Consider the following 15,508-nt stretch of genomic DNA (forward strand, 5'->3'; position numbering starts at 1 on the left):
CAAACACACACACACACACACACAGAGAAAAACACAGGTGAATGTTCCTGATGGGGAAGAACAGCAACACTGAGTGGCACTCAGTTAAAGTGTGCATAGGGGCAAAACGCCCCGAGGTTGAGCTCAGAAGAGAAGTATACCCTACAGAAATTGAACAGAAGATTCTGTGAGAGTCAGCAAAAAGCTGCACAGGGGAATGTTGCTGGAGATATTGCAAGGTGGTCGGGGTTGTTGGGAGGGTGTTGATTACACAACAGGGTGCCTTAAAGTAGTCTTCGTGGTCTTCAATAGGATAACTGTAAGTCATTATTGACAAGTAGAACTAGTTACACTGTTACGTTCATCCTTTGTTGGGTTGCTTTGCTCAGCGAACACGATTGCATGCCTATCTACTGGTGAGTGTGTTGCTAAACAAGATACTGCAGACGCAGAGACCAATGTAAGATGAAGCACATGCTGTTTACTAACACAAGTAACAGAGCACTAACACAATGTGTGCTTCTTCAACCAGACCCTATTCTAAACTGCTGATTAACATTGTACCTGTGCTACACTGCTATTGGGTAATACAGTCAAATGGTTAATCTGCTCACATTCTCTTAAAGGTGTATTGCACCTCAGATTACCACATTGACATATACAGTAAAGGGCACAGACTATAGGTCTTAGCCTGTCTCTGCTCAACACCACACTAATCCTTGGGTCTGGGTCATGTGCCTTCTTACATCATTGTGTGTACAGTGCTGTACTAGGTTCCATATTAACACTGGATGTGCCAGGCCATTATACTGTGGGGTTGCGTAGCTCAGCTAGCTAGATATCTAGGGTCTGGTGCAGAGTGATGTCAAAGTGTCAGGATCAGTACTGACTGTGGTAGTTTATGGAGGCCCAGCTCCTTGTCTTGCCCCATGCTTGATGTGGAGTGGTACTCCTCAGGCTACATTTTTTTATTCACATATTTTCACATATGGGATGTGGGCTTCACTGACTGGGCCAGCATTTATTGCCCATCCCTACTTGCTCTTGAGAAGGTGGTGGTGAGCTGCCTTCTTGAACCGCGGCAATCCATGTGGTGTAGGTACACCCCAAAGTGCTGTTAGGAAGGGAGTTCCAGGATTTTGACCCAGCGAAAGTGAAGGAATGGTGATATATTTCCAAGTCAGGATGGTGAGTGACTTGGAGGGGAACATCCAGGTGGTGGTGTTCCCATCTATCTGCTGCCCTTGTCCTCCTTGACAGTAGTGGTCACGGGTTTGGAAGGTGCTGCCTAAGGAGCCTTGGTGAATTCCTGCAGTGCATCTTGTAGATGGTACACACTGCTACTGCTGTGTGTTTGTGGTGCAGAGATTTAATGTTTGTGGATGTAATGCCAATCAAGTAGGCTGTTGTGTCCTGGACAGTGTCCAACTTCTTCAATGTTGTTGGAGCTGCACTCATCCAGGCAAGTGGGGAGTATTCCATCACACTTTTGACTTGTGCCTTGTAGACGGTGGACAGGCTTTGGGGAGTCAGGAGGAGAGTTACTCATTGCACGATTCCTAGCCTCTGACCTGCTCTTGTAGCCACAGTAGTTATGTGGCTAGTCCAGTTCCGTTTCTGGTCAATGGAAACGCCCAGGATGTAGATAGTGGGGGATTCAGTGATGGTAATGCCATTGAATGTCAAGGGGTAATGGTCAGATTATCTCTTGTTGGAGATGGTCATTGCCTGGCACGAATGTTACTTGCCACTTGACAGCCCAAGCCTGGATATTGTCCACGTCTTGCTGCATTTGGACATGGACTGCCTCAGTATCTGAGGAGTCCCAAATGGAGCTGAACATTGTTCATCATTAAACATCCCCACTTCTGACCTTATGATGGAAGGAAGGTCATTGTTGAAGCAGCTGAAGATGGTTGGGCTGAGGACACTACCCTGAGGAACTCCTGCAGTGATGTCCTGGAGCTGAGATGGCTGACCTCCAACAACCACAACTATCTTCATTTCTTCTAGATATGACTTCAACTAGTGAAGAGTTTTCCCCCTGATTCCCATTGACTCTAGGTTTGCTAGGGTTCCTTGATGCCACACTTGGTCAAACGCAGCCTTGATGTCAAGGGCAGTCACTCTCATCTCACCTCTGAAGTTCAGTTTTTTTGTCCATGTTTGAACCAAGACTGTAATGAAGTCAGGAGCTGAGAGGCCCTGGCAGAACCCAAACTGGGCATCAGTGAGCAGGTTATTGCTAAGCAACTGCCACGTGATAGCATGGTTGATGACCTCTTCCATTACTTTACTGATGATGGAAAGTAGACTGATGGGGCGGTTGTTGGCTGGATTGGACTTGTCCTGCTTTGTGCAGGACATACCTGGGCAATTTTCCCCACAGCCAGTGTTGTAGCTGTACTGGAACAGCTTGGCTAGGGGCATGGCAAGTTCTGGAGCATAAGTCTTCAGTACTATTACCGGAATATTGTCAGGGCCCATAGCCTTTGCAGCGTCCAGTGCCTTCAGCCATTTCTTGATATCATGTGGCTGAAGACTGGCATCTGTGATGCTGGGGACCTCCGGAAGAGGCCAAGATGGATCATCCACTCAGCACTTCTGGCTGAAGATTGTGGCAAATGCTTCAGCCTTATCTTTTGCACTGATGTGCTGGGCTCCCCTATCATTGAGGGTGGGGATATTTGTGGAGCCTCCTGCTCCAGTGATTTGTTTAATTGTCCACCACCACTCACAACTGGGTGTGGCAAGACTACAGAGCTTAGATCTGATCCATTGGTTGTGGGTTCGCTTAGCTTTTCTATCACTTGCTGCTTATGCTGTTTGGCCCACAAGTAGTTCTGTGTTATAGCTTCACCAGGTTGACACCTCATTTTTAGGTATGCCTGGTGCTGCTCCTGGCATGCCCTCCTGCACTGTTCACTGAACCAGGGTTGATCCCTTGACTTGATAGGAATGGTAGATTGGGGGATATGTCGGGCCATGAGGTTACAGATTGTGTTCAAGTACAATTCTGCTGCTGCTGTTGGCCCACAGCGCCTCATGGATGCCCAGTGTTGAGTTGCTAGATTTGTTCAAAATTTATTCCATTTAGCAAAGTGGTAGTGCTACACAACATGATGGAGGGTATCCTCAATGTGAATGCAAGACGCTGTCTCCACAATGACAACCCCTAACCCTAACCACCAATACTGTCATGGACAAATGCACCTGCGGCAGGGAAGTTGGTGAGCATGAGGTCAAGTATGTATTTCCCTCTTGGCTCCCTCATCACCTGCCCCAGACCCAGCCTAGCAGCTATGTCCTTTAGGACTCAGCCAGCATGGTCAGTAGTGTTGTGACCGAGCCACTCTTGTTTTGGATATTGAGGCCCCCCCACCCAGAGTACATTCTGTGCTCTTGCCACCCTCGGTGCTTCCTCCAAGTGGTTCAACATTGAGAGCACTGATTCATCAGCTGAGAGAGGGTAGTACATGGTAATCGGCAGGAGGTTTATATCCCCACCCTATCATTGAGGGTGGGGATATTTGTGGAGCCTCCTGCTCCAGTGATTTGTTTAATTGTCCACCACTTGACTCTCTCTAACAGATAGAGCTGTCTTCAGTCCCCGTGGGCTATGGTGAATTACCTTATCTGGGAGATGAAATTGGAGAGTTTTGTTCTTTTTTCCCTCCTTATATTTTTTGATTTCTTTTTGTTATTAAACTTATCTTTAATGTGCTATTTTAGAGTTCCAAACAAGTACAGTCCCTCAAAGGATTTAACAAAATAAATAGAAGGATATTTCTCTTTTTTTAAAATTATTTTTTAAAAGATATTGCCTAAGTAGTTTTTCATTGTTTCAGACTTTTCATTCAGGGGAATGCAACCAACCTGCGTGCCCACAAAGATGGATCAGAAACAGCATCTTTAATTGCACAGGCAGGTGCACATGTCATAGTAGAACAGGGAGACAATGTTTAAACGGTGGATGGTCTGCCTAAATATGCTGATGAAATATGTCCTTGATGGTTTAGCAAGAAGTTCTTCAGATCCAAACAAAATAATAAAACAGAGATGGAGAAACAGAGAGAGAATAAACAAGCAAATCTTATCAGGTCCTGAGGACATCCCAAAGTGCTTCAAGCCAATGAGTGCAGTCACTGTTATATGCGGGTGCTAGACAATGTGCACAGGGCAAGACCCCACAAATAGAGAGGAATGTTGACCAAAACACAGGGAGGAGTCCCCTTTCTTCTTCAAGTACTGCCACTGGATCTTCAACATTATCAAAACAAGCAGGTGTGATCTTGGTTTGGCAGCTCAAGTCAAAGGCACCTCCAATAATGCAGGGCTCCTTCAGTCAGCACTAGGATCACAGTAAAAATTGATTTTTTTCTCCCTAAAGGTGGGTCAGGGAAAATGGTGAAGATGACAGAATGAACAAAAAGGTATCCATGATCAGCAATGGCCTGGAATCCAAAAATGATCATGAGCTCCATAGGACAGCTTTTGGAATATTGAGAGGAGACACACTGAAAAAGAAATTGGCCAAGGAAGTTTTAATTGTTGAGGAAGAGTTTGAAAGCTGATGGAACACAAGACCTGTGCTCAAAAGGTAGTGCTTCTGAATTTACAACCCAACAACTCTGAGGAACATTAAACTGCGATGAGAAACCACCTGGACAAATGAACAGGTTTACCTGAGCAAAACCAGAGGAAGTATAGTGAAAAAATAGACTGGTAATCATGATTGACTTCAATTGTCTATCAATGGACAGAAGACAGTTCAATGTAATGGAGTCTTCAATGGTCGGGTGCTGCTCAGTTTCTCTTGGGACAAGTGCAGTGATAAAACTGCCAGTTAATACTGAAGTTTTTTTTTATTCATTCATGGGACGTGGGTGTCACTGAAGGACCAGCATTTTTTGCCATTCTTTAATTGCCCCAATGGGCTCCAGTTGTGACTCGCACCAGCTCCGCAGTTCGCTGGGCACCTACCCTGTTGGGAGATGTGGGGGGAAGACAGGATATGAAATTCAAAATGGCATCTTGTCTACCTTTGGATGGGCAGATCTTTTCAGTTGAATTTTTTAAAAGCTATACCTTTCATTAGGAAAACGACTCTGGGCAGCATGCAAATGTTGTGAGTCTTTAACCGTCAGATGGTAGAACTAGCTTGACAAATGTGTGTCCAGCAGATGAAATTGAAATTTAATATTTGACATCGACACGCCTCCATAATAGTGTGAGTGTTGGGCAATGTCATGGCCGGTTGAAAATGGAGTATCCTTAATGTTCGGGCTGGGGTTACGATTGCAGTCAGGTCTCAATTACATAATTGGGAGTCTGATCTGCGTCTTTAATCAGAAACCCAGCTGGCCTCAGAAAAGTGAACATGATGCCTGCAATTTGAACTTGATGATCCGATAGGCAATATATTACTAGAGAAGTGGCTGAGGATCAATCCTCAGACAGTAGTGTAAAAACTTCGCTGACAGAATTAAAAGCAAAATGATCTCTGTTGCCAACAGCAACAAATTCTGTGAATTGGAAAGATGCACAGAGAGGATGGGTATTATTGAAAGGGATCTGGCGAGACTCAATCATTAGGCCCATTAGTGCAATTTTTTTAAAGATACTGTTAGCAAAGTAATGTGAGGAGAGCTGAAATATTTATTTTGATTATAAAATAAAGGAGTACTCCTGATGAATGTGAAGGGTTAAATCAGGCTTGTAGGCAGCTCTGAATTCAGATTGCCAACTTTGCTTCAGTGAGAATCTACATATAATATTCTCCCACAGTAGCCATGTAGCTTGCCAATTTAGTACTTGACCTCCTGACCTGAAATCCCAGATAAGGTCAAGTGACTTGATCGCATTAGAATATTTCAAGTACACATTTTAAAAGAAGAAGCAGATAGCTCATTAAATCTGATTCTTCTATTTTCACCACCACGTTTTCTGACTGAATGATGCTGGTCGATGGCTCCCCAGGTAACAGGTATGCTCGATGACAGCACTTTATCCGTTTATGGCATTCACCAATGTCGCTTTGGAGGGTGGAGTGCCGCTGGTTGCTCAATTGAAGCACACCTTTACCAATGAATTACACAAATTTAGAAGTGTCTAATAATGCAGGACTGAGGGATTGCTGCACTGTCGAAAATCCCATGAACTATGTCTGTGAATATGGGCTTGGAATAAAAGATCACGCAGCCTCGATTTTACCCCACCCCCAACAGGCGTGAGAGGGTCGGGGAAGAGTATTACAATATCGGAAATGGATAAACTGACTCCAATCCAATCCCATTATTGATTATCTACATTTTTATGAGCCCAATAAGGCCATCGACAGGGCTTCTGCAAATTGTAGGCGGGGTCTACCAAACATTCAAGAGCTGCGGCCCAATATCATTGGTGCATTGCTAAAACTTTGGTATGATCCCTGTGGAGACTAACAAAACAATAAGAAGCAAAATTTACTTAACAACCTCAATAGAAGATGTCAATGGGCAAGAGTTTACTCTGTATAACTTTCACTTTAACAATCAGACCAAAATCAACGTAAATTAAACATTAATTAACTATGCAAATTCTAGTTAATACAAACTATAAATTACATATTAAATAACAAATACAACAAAGATAGTTCTCAGATTTATCAGGCAGTCCATTCAGCATTTATAGCACTAATTTCAGCCACAAAGTCCTTCAAGATTCTTAATTTCATCAGGCAGAATACCTGCTCCTTTTCTTCAAGGATATAGCCACTGATTCTCATCCAACAGCAGCTCCCAATCAACCCAATTTCCATGGCCACAGTCTTCACAAAGATGGCATGCTTCTCCAGTACCTCCTCAGCTCTGCTCACGACAATCTTGATGATGTGGATCCACCAGAAAATCCTTCATCCGAACCCTCAGTAACAACCCTCTGCATGGTATGGCTGGTGCTGGTCAATTGGTTCCTTTAAATTAACTGAAGCAGCGACAGTAACTTTATATTTCTTTTGTTTACGTTCCAGCTCCAGCCTTTATGTTCACCATTTTCACTCTGCCACAAACTCTCCCTCGCAAAAACACAGTCACATGGGCCTCCCCACTTGGGTCACGTGAGACCACATTCGCGCTGTACCCTCAGGTCACAGAATCATGATTTTATGAGCTATCTGAGAGCAGGCTTCACAACTCAGAAAGGCCATCAATGCTAGAGAAAGCCCTTCTTCCAAAATCTAGAGAACCTCCCTGAACCTGCATTCTCATCCTGGGCCTATAACTGCAGTGCCTCGCTTGGCAGCTTCAGCTCCACCCGACAACTGCAGTCTTCAGCGTGAACTAAGCGAGTGGCAAAGGCAACAGGCACCATTCTCACTGTGCCCACTCTGCAGCTCAGCTCGCACCAACTCCATCACAACTTGACAATACTTCAGGGGAGGCGTGAGCTGGTAGAAGTGCCAAACAACATACAACCAAGGAGCAGCAGTAGGCCATTTGGCCCCTCAAGCCTGTTGTGCCATTTAATAAGGTCATGGCTGATCTGATAATAACCTCAAACCTGGACCCCCGATAACCTATCACCCCCTTGCTTACCAAGAATCTATCCACCTCTGCCTTAAAAATATTCAAAGACTCTGCTTCCACTGCCTTTTCAGGAATAGAGTTCCAAAGACTCACAACCCTCAGAGAAAAAATTCCCCTCATCTCTGTCTTAAATGAGCGACCACTTATTTTTAAATCATGACTCCTAGTTCTAGATTCTCCCACAAGCGGAAACATCCTCTTCACATCCACCCTGTCAAGTTCCCTCAGGATCTTATGGGCAGAATCTGACCCCCCACAGGTGGTGGCGCACCTGACCTGTTTGGGCATAAAATAGCACACGGTGACGTCGGGCAGGTATCCCAACATCATTGCACACTCGCACGATATTTCAGTTGGCGGGCATGTGTGAGAGTCGGCAACGCGCACGCCAACAATTAAGAGGGCTATTAAGCCCGTTAAATCAATTAGTTAAGTAGTATTTTTCGCTGTCCGTCCAACTTTATGGTTGGCGGGCGGGCAAATCGGCCTTTTGATTTTTAGGAAACTTAATCAAGGGATAGGGTAAGGTTTCCAACAATAATTTAAAAAATAAGAATGTTTAAACATCATTTTTGACATACCCCTGTTCATGTGACTGGGTCACATGTGGGGACATGCTTCCCTTACTTTTAAAATTTTTGTTTTTGATTGTAAAATTCCTCAGCTCCCTGAGACAGCTCTGTGCCCTCAGGGAACTTTGCACGCTCAACCACGCATGCACAGATTTTAGTGCTCGTGTTCCTCCTGCCCCTACCCCAGCAGTGCTGAGGTTTTCAGCGCGTGTTTCATGCTGGCTGGCTGTTAATTGGCCAACCAGCATGAAATTGCAGATAGGGCGCAATCACAGGCGGCGGTCTGTTTCATGGCCGCTCCTGGGCCAGCCCACTGCACCCGCCTGAAGAAGGGAAAATCTGCCCTTTACATTTCAATCAAGTCACCTCTTACTCTTCCAAACTCTAGCGGATACAACCCAATCCTGTCCACCTTTCCTCATACGACAACCCACGCATTCCAGGTATTAGTCTTGTAAACCTTCTCTGAACTGCTTCCAGCATTTACATCCTCCCTGAAATAAGGCAACTAACACTGTACACAGTAATCCCAGATGTGGTCTCACTAATGCTCTGTATAGCTGAAGCATGACCTCTCTATTTTTGTATTCAATTCTCCTCGCAACAAATGATGACATTTTATTAGCTTTCCTAATTACTTGCCATACCTGTGTACTAACCTTTTGGTGATTCATGCAATAAGACACCCAAATCCCTTTGCATCGCAGAAATCTGCAATCTCTCACCATTTAGATAATAAGCTTCTCTTTTATTTTTCCTGCCAAAATGGACAATTTCACATTTTCCCACATTATACTCCATTTGCCAGATCTTTGCCCACTCACTTAACCTAACTATATCTTTTTGTAGCCTCCTTTTGTCCTCTTCACAAATTACTTTCCTACCTATCTTTGTGTCATCAGCAAATTTGGCAACCATCCCATCAATCCTTCATCCGAGTCATTTATATAAATTGTAAACTGTGAGGTCCCAGCACTGATCCCTGTAGCATACCACTCATTACACCTTGCCAACCTAACAAAGACCCATTTATGTCTACTATCTGCTTCCTGTTAACCAGCCAATCTTCTATCCATGCCAATATGTTACCCTCCCACCGCACCCCCCCACCACCCCCCCCTCCCCCCACCCCCCCCCCCCCCCCCCCCCACCACCACACACCCCCCACCTCCCATACCATAAGCTTTTATTTTCTGCAATAACCTTTGATGTGACAATTTATCAAATGCCTTCCGGAAATCTAAGTACAGTACATCCACCAGTTCCCCTTTATCCACAACACGTTACATCCTCAAAGAACTCCAAAACGTTGGTTAAACATGATTTCCCCTTCACAAAACCATGTTGACTCTGCCTGATTACCCTGAACTTATCCAAGTGCCCTGCTATAGCTCCTTTAATAATAACTTCTATCATTTTCCCTATGATAGATGTTAAGCTAACTGGCCCGTAGTTTCCCATTTACTGTGTCCCTCCCTTTTTGATTAATGGAGTTACATTTTCTATCTTCCAATCTAATGGGACCTTCCCCAAATCTAGGGAGTTTTGGAAAATTAAAACCAATGCATCAACTATCTCACTAGATACTTATTTTAAGATCTTAGGATGAAGTCCATCAGGACCCGGTCACTTGTTAGCCCAGAGCTCCAACAATTTACTCAGTACCGCTTCTCTGGAGATTATAATTTTTCTGAGTTCCTCCCTCTATTCCATTCCCTGATTTATAGCTGCTCCTGGGATGTTACTTATATCCTCCATAGCGAAGACTGATGCAAAACACTTGTTCAATTCATCTGCCATTTCCTTCTTTTCCATTATCAGTTCTCCAGACTCACTTTCTATAGGACCAATGTTCAGTTTGTTAACTCATTTCTTTTAAAATATATATAGAAACTCATTCTATCTGTTTCTATATTTCTGGCTAGTGTTTTCTCGCACTTTTAATTTTTCCCTCCTTATTAATCTTTTAGTCATCCATTGCTGTTCCTTGCATTCTGTTCAATCTTCTGCCCTTCCAGCTATCTTTGCACAATAATATACTTTTTCTTTAAGATTGATACTATCTTTAACCTTTCAAGTTAACCATAGATGGTATGTCTGTCCCTTGGAATTTTCTTACTCGTATCTATTCTGTGTATTCTGAAATATCCCCTTAAATGTTTGCCACTGCCTATCCCTTAACTTAATTTGCCAGTTCACTTTAGCCAGCTCTGCTGTCATGCCCTCATAATTACCCTTATTTAAGTTGAAAAACATGTGGAATTTTCCATGCCTGTTGGCATCGGGACTGATTGGTGGCACGAAAGGACAATATGGCGTAATCAGTTTTACGACTGTGGGAAACCAGCTTGCAATCTTCTGCTCAGCCCACTAATGGAAGGCCGTGTTTCCCGCCATAAGATGTCAGGGAGCTCATTGTAAAACATCAGCATATCATTATCAGGCCAGCCTGCCGGAATCATGCCCTCCTGTTCCCCCCTCAACACTGGATTGTCCGTCCACATTGGTGGGAAAGCATGCCAACGTGTTTCACAACAGCACATAAGTGACATGCATTTGGTGGCCTGCACTTTAATGGGAACTCAGAGTAATGCTGCGCAGCACTTGGCAGGGTTGCCTGTTGGACTTCAAGCTTCAGGGGCACTGGGTGGGGTGGGGGCAAGGGCCGCCCTGCCATTGAATATTCTGCATAAGCATTCGGGGTGGAGGGGTCGGGTGGGTGGGGGAAGTGGCAACACATTCAGGAAACTTGTATAAAGTGAGCGTTCCTCTGCAATTGAGACAGGTCAGGCGCAGCCACGTTGATATGATTGGAGTCAGGCTCCTAGCTTATCTGCCCACTCAAGCAACGCAGAGACATCAAAGTGCCACAAAATGTTTCAGAGCCTCCCTCCAGCCCCCATCACCCCTCCAACCCTGGGCACAGACTGCAAATTCATCAGCATTTTAGTTTATTTTCATACAGAACAGTTGGACGACTGCACATGTTGTACAATCTCCTCGCTAAAGCTGGAGGCGCTCACGGCCCCTTGCAATCCAGTTTGGACCAGTCCCTCCCATGGTTCAACCTAACAGGGCAGCCATGCAGCGCCTAATCTCTGGCCATCCATGTGGTGGCCAGCACTCTCCGGGAAGCGTTAAGGGGCCGTTACACTTAACCATGGCAGCTTCTTAGTACATCCATGCTAACCATGTGTCTCTCTCTTTCATCCTGCAGGAGGAGTACATCAGGATCATGGAACCTGGTGAATGAGCTGTGTGCCTGATGGCCTATAAAGCACAAAGACGATGAAGGAGAGCAACTGAGGCTCCTGGCTGTGCAAAGGGAAGAGCAGCACCCTCAGGACAAAGGAGCGACCGGGGCTTCTGCACACGCTGCCCAAGAGCCACAGTGGACCGTCACTGGTCAGTGCCTAGCAACACCCTGGGTCTATAGACGTCGCCTTGCATTCCTGCAGATGACCAAGAACCAGTGTCGCCAAAGACTCTGCATGTCTAGGGAACTGGTCAGTCATATCTGCCAGCTACCGCAGGATTTGGCACCACAGGAACATGGAGGGCACCCACTGCCAGTGGTAGTGAAAGTGATCAGGGCACTCAATTTCAACACAGTGGCTCCGTTCAGGGTTTCACAGGTGACCTTTGTGGGATATCACAAGCCTCCCCCCACAAATGCATCCGTGAGGTCATGGTGCTCCCGGACATCCACAGCGGAGGTGGAGGCAGCCTGCTGTCCACGAAGCCCTGTCAGTGATAATCTTGGTGGGTGTCCTCTGGAAGGCTGAGACTTGGAGGGCCCCATCCTGCTTTCTGCGTCCTTCCGAGTGTCAGTGACACCCTCCTTGGCCCGTGGAGCTGGAGCTGCTGACATCACAGGAAAAGGGGAGTCGGACTGGCCAGCCTCACTCGGAGTCACCTGGATGGATGTGCCTGGAATGTGCATCTGCTGACCCCCCTCCCTATTGGCGCCCGGGGGCCCTAGCCTGACTCCTTGGGGCGCAGGGGTAACTGGAGTGTGATCAAGCTGCCCGGCACCCCTCTTGGTACACACTGTTGGAGACCAACTATGACATTAGTAATAGAGATCAGCCCACACAGCAGTGCACGAGCGAAGTCCTGGAACAAGTTCTTCATGGTGGCCACCATCCTACCAGTGTTGTCCTCGGTGCGTTGGCATGCCGGCGCTATCACCTCAGACTGAAGGCAGATGGACTCCTCCATCGTGCCTTGCAATCTGAGGAGTGCAGCGGACTTCCCTTCCTGATGTTCCTGAGCTTGCCTTTGCAACTCCAGCAACTGTGGCATGACTGACTCTAGTGGCTCGTCATCTGACTCGGACTCAGCAACTTTCTGGTCTCCAGCAGTGCTCCAAGTGCCGGACGCCAGGGAGGCACCTGCCTCTGCCTGCTGTGGATCAAACAGTGCAATGTGCTCACCAGATTGTGATCCTGAAGATATTCTAAAGCTAGGTCCCACTGAAGTGTGTGTCTCTGCGCTGGTGGAGGGTGTGGGTGAGCGCTGTGACAGGGACTTCAGGGAGGGTGCCTTCAGATTCCTCTTCAGAAGTTTCTTTAGGGCTTGATTGGAGACCCTGGATCATGGACTCTGTCGGCTGTTTGGCAGGTGTGCCTGCAAAAGTAAGGAGCAATAATTAGTGCATGGCAGTGGCCTGTGAAAGAGGACACATCACTCATAGCATGGCTGTCTGATGGATGTTGCATTGCTGGATCCTCACTCGGTAGAGCAGCACTGACCTCACTGTCAGCACAGGGCTGGTCCAGATCCTCACCATCCGGATGGCTCTTTTTTCAAAGGCCGTGAGGGCCTTGATTTTGGGCATTCCGCCACCAGTCTGTGACCTCTCCTTCTTGTTGTGTGCCAGCTTGTCATGCATGGATAGAGATGGAGAGAAGGAAAGCAGGATGCCTGCCAGGCCAGATGATAAGTATGCCTGGCATGTGTGGGTGGTGAGTGGTTTCATGGATGGGATGAAGACAATAACGGTAAGTGTGAAAGAATGAATGGTGATGTCCCTTGAACCCACAGTGAGTGAGGATCCTGTCGATGTGTGATAAGTTTGAGAGCATGAGTTGAGAGTGAGAAGAAGAGTGACTTACCCTGGCAGATGCAGCGGCGGAGTGACGGAGGGCAGAAAAATGACGGCAAAAGTAACGTGGGTTTAGGATGATACGGCATGAAAACCCGCCATCATGGCCAGCAGGTAAAATGTTATTTTACCCAGCCACTATCGCACTTGGTGCAAATCTGGGAAAATTCCACCCTAGTCTCAGAGCTACTCCTCTCTCCCTCAAACCTAATGCAAATTTCAAGCATGTTAGAGTCACTGCTACCTAGTTCCACCTTCACTGTGAGTTCATTAATTAATCCCATCTTGTTGCACAATACCAGGTCTAGTATAGCCTGCTCTCTGGTTGGCTCCAGAACATGCTGTTCTAAGAAACTATCCCAGAAACATTCTATGAACTCTTCATCTAGGCTACCTTTGCCCATCTGACTTATCCAGTCTATATGTAGATTAAAATCTCCCACTTTCCCTAAAACTGGTGCCAGTGCCCCATGAACTGGAACCCACTTCTCCCTCACCAGTCTTTGAGCCATGCATTCCCCTCCCTAATCTGATTTGTTTTATGCTGATTTGCATGCGGCCCAGGTAATAATCCAGAGGTTATGACCTTTAAGGTTCTGCTTCTTAATGTGGTGCCAAGCTCCTCATACTAACTATGCAGAACCGCTTTCATTGTCCTGCCTATGTCATTGGCACCAACAGGGACCATGATGACTAGATCCTCCTCCTCCCACTGCAAGTTCCTCTCCAGGCCCAAGCAGATGTCCCGAACCTTGGCACCGGACAGGCAACATATCCATCTGGACTCATGCTCTTTACTGCAGAGAATGATGTCAATCCCTCTGAATATACTGTCCCCTACTAACCCCTGTTTGAATGGCTTCCTGTACCATGGTGCCATGGCCAGTCAGCTCATCCACCATGAAGCCCCCACCCTCATCCCAACAAGCTGAAAAAACCTCAAACCTGTTGGACAATTGCAAGGCCAGAGACTCCTGCAACCCTGCCCTTTGGGTCCCGTTACCTGCCTCACTTGCAGTCACACCCTCCTGTTCCTGACCACTGACCAAATCTGGAGACTCCATCCTAAGGGGTGTGACCACCTCCTGGAATAAAGAGTCCAGATAACTTTCCCCCTCCTTGATATGTCACAGTGTCTACAGCTTGGCCTCCAGCTCAATAACTTGGAGCCAAAGTTCCTGCAGCCACAAACACTTGCTGCGGATGTGTTTGCCCTGGATCACACCAGTATCCAGAAGCTCCCACATCCTGCAATTGCAGCACATCACCTGCCTTGCCATCTGCAATATGTGTTAATTAATTAATTGCTAATTAATTAATTATAATTATTAAAGCTTACGCTTCCCATTAGATTTTGGCACTTCCAGTAAACTTTACAATACTGATAAAACTAATAATACCGGTTACAGGTTTACCTGCTCCTTCTGCTGCACCAAAGTGGAAATAAAATACTGGAAGCTGAAAAAGAGTTAAAGAGATGGGAGATGTCAACATGTCAGCTCCTTGCTGGCAAAGAGAAGCAGGGGTGCTTCCTCAGGACTCAGAAAGAAGCCTTTGCACCCTCCCTCCACAACCAGCCTTAACTGTGCCCCTGAAGCTTCTGCTTAATGGCTTCCAGGGTCTGTCACCCAACTGTGGGACCCTCTCCCTACTTACTCCTCCCACCTCCAAGCACAACTATGATACTCAACCATTAGGGTCAGCAGGGTCTCCACGTCCCCGCCATTTTCTGACTCTTAACTCACTACTGGGCCCCCTTACACCCACCCCATTAATATGAGGGCCCCTGTCACTACTCAAAGTAGAGATTGGGATGTATCCACAAAGTCTTGGTCAATATTTATTCTTTAATCAATATCATCAAAAGCAGATTATATTGTTATTCAACTCATTATGTTTACAGGATGTTGCTATGTATCAATTAGCTGCTCTGTTTTTCTTTAACAGCAACTGCACTTCAAAAGTATCTTTGGCTGTAAAGCTCTTTATGACCTCCTAAGGGCATGAAATGTGCTATATAAGTCTAAATTCAATCCTTAGGCGCCATGCACTGACAATGGAAAACTCCTCCCATCATCAGGAAATACTTTGATTGCTGGACTGTTCAACAAACGCTCCCTTGTCTATTTTGATTTATCCTCATATTCTCAACAATATCCATTGTACCTGATGGGGTTATTTGACAACACACTCACATTGGTCTGACAAATCCATTGTCTACATTAGGTATCCAGCTAGCTCAGCATTCAATTTTGCACATATTATCCGCACTTCCTTGACACTTT

Source organism: Carcharodon carcharias, chromosome 14, assembly GCF_017639515.1.
Source record: "Carcharodon carcharias isolate sCarCar2 chromosome 14, sCarCar2.pri, whole genome shotgun sequence".
Lineage (NCBI taxonomy): Eukaryota > Metazoa > Chordata > Chondrichthyes > Lamniformes > Lamnidae > Carcharodon > Carcharodon carcharias.